Source organism: Oryctolagus cuniculus, chromosome X (assembly GCF_051225735.1).
Source record: "Oryctolagus cuniculus isolate XC-2025 breed Fujian yellow rabbit chromosome X, ASM5122573v1, whole genome shotgun sequence".
NCBI lineage: Eukaryota > Metazoa > Chordata > Mammalia > Lagomorpha > Leporidae > Oryctolagus > Oryctolagus cuniculus.
This window is the reverse complement of record NC_142888.1, coordinates 6,091,581-6,096,430: the sequence shown is the minus strand read 5'-3', so window position 1 is coordinate 6,096,430 and position 4,850 is coordinate 6,091,581. Positions and strand designations below refer to the sequence as shown.

The window sequence follows — 4,850 nt, the reverse complement described above, 5'->3', positions numbered from 1 at the left end:
TTTAAGGTATTAGCAGACATTATGAAGATCCCTCCAAAAGAGATGTAGAGTGTAGAATCCCCCATAGTTCTTTGACCTCAGAACCACGCTTTTTCACAGAATATCCAGTAATGATTCCATGAAACCCAGGACAAGGTGATAGCAAGATAACAACCCTTACCCAACTAGAGATTCCACAATTCCATTACTTTATCCTCCACTGAAGACCTAATAGAAATATGACTGATCTTTACATCTTGATACAATTAAGTGACAAAATGTACAGGGCTAAACTTTCTCCAGAAATGATACGATTCTTCCACAAATGACACAAATTTGAGTCCAGCTCCAAGTCCTCTTACTGTAACAGAGCATTTAGGGTTTCGGGATGTCTAACTTAATGTGTCCAAATGAAACATGATCATTACAGACCAAGAGAGAAAATAAAGTCAAAACTATCTGAACACTGGCATTTTCTTCAGGCTAAAATACACTTTTTACAGAATGTGCATCTGTAAAACTAGCACTTATGTCAAGCTAGGATTAGCATTATCATACTGCAGAAACTCTGAGGGGCTTTTAGCATGTTTGAAAGGCAGTTTCATATTTCCAACTGTATGAGAGCACCTGAGAGATCAGACCCACATTGCTTAAGCCAGTGTAATTATGGGACTAAAGAAACCTAAATATCTGTAACACAGCCCTTTGACTGTCTCAGAATACTGAGACACTAACTTAATGCAGTCTACTGATCTGAAAAAAAATGTGGATCCTGCCCTTCCACTCGAGTTTGAACCAAAAATTGGTAGCATAAAATTGAAGTAAATGAGCCAAGAAAGAAGTCCATAGTTTTTTGTAAAAGCCTTGCCCTGGAGAATAAATCTGCCACTGAAAAACTAGTTAGCAATAGAAAATGAGGAAATCACAGCTCTCAGAGGCAACAGGGACCTTAGAGCTCGTCGGGTATTATGGAGACCAAGTTGTGCAATTTATTTTTTGAAAGCAAGAAGTTTGGCAATGGGGAGAAGACGCCTCGAGGTGGATAATGTCTTATTCCATTTACTATTTCACATTCCTTACCAGTCGGAGGCTACTCTGATAACTGCATGCATTCTTCTCAGACTGGAGATGGGAGCCAAAGAAACAGAGAAGCAAGGGACACCGGAGGATCCATCTTGGTGCTGGCAACAGCACTGGCAGCCACATCAGGATTCCAGGGCAGAGATGTCAGCATCCCTGGTGCAATGCCGCCGGTGCAGTGACACAAGCGGTGGCTTTCAGTGTTTCCTGGAAGCAGGAATGTCACACTGGGATGTCATTTTTTAGTGAAGTTTTGGCTGCATCAGCCAGTTATCTAAGCTGGGTTTCAGTCATCTTGGAGACATTTTGTAAGCTACACAAAATCTTTTCACTAAATCTTTTCCTGCTTACATCATCCTGAGTCCAGTTTCTTCTTTCAGAGAAGGGAGACCTGCTAGCTCGAGGTATGCTAGCCTGATGTAGCCACGGCTGGTGTCCTTTGACACCAACCTTATGATCAGATTTCAGCAACATGCCTCATTTTATGGCTGGCTTCAGAGAGATCAAATTCCTGGCACACCATGGTGTGCCCTCACGTACTGAGAGAACACCAGAAAATTCTGTAAGGTCAGGCATGGACTTTGCAAGTTACCATGCAGAAGAACGGTATGGCTACAATTGTACATTTATCATCTAATGAATATAGAATTAACTGAAAGAGGAGGGCCCCCTCCACCCACCTCTGACATGTAGGACTCCAGTCAGCTGCAGGAATAACCAGCTCAATGAGACACGTGCACTCGGTTCTGCGTGCTTCTTTACCTCACTCGCACCACCTCCTCATCTCTGCTCCTGGGATCATTCTCCCAAGCAAGCTACCAAGTCCCCCTTTCAGTTTGCTTTCAAGGGAGTCCAAGCTAAGCCATCACTGGGTATTTGTTCTGACCAGCACCTTTCAGACAACGTGCTGACATCTGAGGAATTCCCACACTAGGTTCCCACGTTCAGAGGTAGAAACCCACGTTGCTTTCCCAGCCTCCCTCTCAGCTTGGGCACAGTTGTTTGTCGTAAGCTCCGCTAATCAGATGCACCTGTATGAGACTCTGGTTTTGAAGGTAGCAGGATGAGAAAGTAGACATGACACAGAGTCATCATGCACGTCGGGTGGCAGTGCATTACCGAAAGCATTGCGGAGCGATGGCTGTGACATTCCATGCAACACAGCACAATAAGAGACTAGGATAACTGTGTCTGAAAATGACAGCAGTAAGGTAGCGTGACCTCCGCTGGCGGAGTGCAGTGGTGTAACTCGGGTGTTGTTCCAAGCAGTTTCTCATCCAAACCAGGTTCTCTAAGCCTCACAAGGTTTTCCAAGCCACTAAATGTTCCATGTGAAATTACCTGAACAAGCTAGAGTAGCAGGGTAGAGCGTAGCTAGTAGTTACTCACCAAACCTCTCCTTCCTGGCAGACAGTAGGGCTACACTTCTCAGCCTCCCTTGCAGTTGGATGTCGCCATGCATCTGAGTTCAGGCAGTGAAAACCAATGGAAGGATGGCCACCTCCAGGTCCAGCCTATAAAAGCCTCCCGTGCATCATCTTGCGGCCTCTTCCACCTCTGCTAGCTGGAGATGGAAAATGCTGAGCTCCAAGGCATGAGAGAGAAGGAAGCTGGGTCCTGCATGACCACTTGAAAGGCCATCTATAAGTCCAGAACATCTGCTCTGGGCTCTGCTATGGTGTTCATGTGCCCCCTCAAACTTCAGGTGTTGGAGACTTAATTCTTAATGCAAAAGTGTTGGGAGGTGAGACCTTTGCGGGGAAGGCTGTTCAGGTCATAAGTGCCCTCATACATGTTGGTGTTTAAAGGATTTTCAGAGAGGATTCATGGTTTTCTGCTCATCTGCCATGTGAAGGGACAACACAGCAAGATGCCCGCACCTTGACCTTAGACTTACCAGCCTCCAGAACTAGGAAGAAATAAATTCCTATTCTTTATAAATTGCCCAGTCTCAAGTATTCTGTTATAGCAGCACAAAAGAACTAAGGTGGGCTTCTTGAGAGTTATAAATGGGTTTCTCTTTGGGTAAAAGCCATGGAGACATGAGGATTTATTTGCTATAGCAGTTAGCATTACCCTAACTAGCACAAGTGGGTTTTACTGTTTACAGCAGAGCTTAAACAGGCTATGGCAAACTCAGGATCCTGAAGAGAGTTCAGTACCCTGGAGAATAGAGAGCAAAATGGGAGTGAGGCAGCTCTCACAGAGGCCACTGTTGTGAGACTAGGGAGTTCTGAGATGCATGTGGGACCCTGCACTGCCTAGTACAGTCAAAATGGCTAAAGATGTGCAGTGGGTTGAACTGCCTCTTGCAATGCCAGCATCCCATAAGAGTGCCAGTTAGAGTCCCGGCTCTTCTGCTTCCAGTCTAGCTCCCTGCTAATGAGCCTGGGGAAAGCAGCAGAAGATGGCCAGGTAGTTGGGCCCCTGCCCCCCATGTGGGAAACCTCGATGGAGTTGGTGGCTCCTGGCTTTGGCCTGGCCCAGCCTCACCCATTGCAGCCAGTTAGGGAGTGAACCAGTAGATTGAAGATCTCTCTCTTTCGCTCTCACTCTCGCTCTCTTACTTGTCTTTCAAATAGATAAATGTTTTTAATGCCATGTGAAGGGACATCTTTTGGTAAGATGTCTGCTTATGCCTTCTTTCTAGACGTGCAGAGAGGAACATAAGAAGAAAAACTCAGAGGCCCCTGTCAGCTTTCCAGCAGTGCCCTAAGAGGTGGGAGACAGTGTCTGGGAAAGAGAAGTCTAAGTCTGAAGAAATGGCAAAGGCGGATAAAGTATGCCATGATCAGGAAATGAACGACTATGGGCCAGCTAAGGGAGGGGGAAAAGCCAGCAGCGCCCCTAAAAGCCCACCATCTGGATTCTTCCTACTCTGGTCAGAACTTGACCCTGAGATCTCATCTGCAAACCCTGGCACGTCTACTGGAGACGTGGCCAAAAAGCTGGGCGAGACGTGGACTCACTGATGTGACAGTGAAAAGCAGCCTCCCATCACTAAGTTGGCAAAGCTGCAGAAGTCTGAGCGAGATGTGGCTGACTCGAGTCTAAAGGGAAGTGTTATGGTGCCCAGGGTCTCACCAAAGTTGTCCAGAAAATGGTACTGGAGGAGGAGGAATAAAACCTGCCGCTCTGTCTCTGGTGAATCCCTTAGATAGGAGAGCGCCATGATGGACACATCTCTTGTTTGAGATGGGTTTATTGCCCGCAACACATTTAATGACAAAATGCAACCACAATCATATCGTGGTCTCTCAAAGTGCTCTAGAAATTGTCAGTGCTTTACATCATGTGGCCATAGGTTTATTTGAAGCGGCCTTGGGTAGCTTGAAAATGCATCAAAGTTGTGCATATTTTCAAATATGTTAAAAATATTTATTTATTTATTTGAAAGACAGAAGTACAGAGTAAGGAGCAGAAACAGAGAGAGAGAGGTCTTCCATCCACTGGTTCACTCCTCAAATGGCTGCAACAGCTGGAGCTGGGTCAGTCCAAAGCCAGGAGCCAGGAGCTTCATCCAGTTCTCTCAACATGGGTACAGGGGCCCAAGTACCTGTGTTACCTTCCACTGCTTTCCTAGGCATTAAAAGGGAACTGGATCAGAAGTGGAGTAGGTGGGAATTGAACCAGTGCCCATGTGGGATGCCAGCATCACAGGTGGTGGTTTTACCCATCATGCCACAGTGCCAGCCCCCCAGACATTTTTTAAATGAACAGGCACTCTCATAATCTCTTCCTCTGTGCACTTTGCTGTTGGGGGAACAAAGCATTTTAAGATGTTGCTGACA

The 4,850-nt window shown here is 46.1% G+C and overlaps 1 pseudogene; it reads left to right on the top strand.

The window, feature by feature from the left end:
- The first annotated feature begins 1,531 nt into the window (after positions 1-1,531).
- On the top strand, positions 1,532-4,183 carry LOC103351816 (high mobility group protein B3 pseudogene; annotated as a pseudogene).
- Positions 4,184-4,850: the final 667 nt, after the last annotated feature.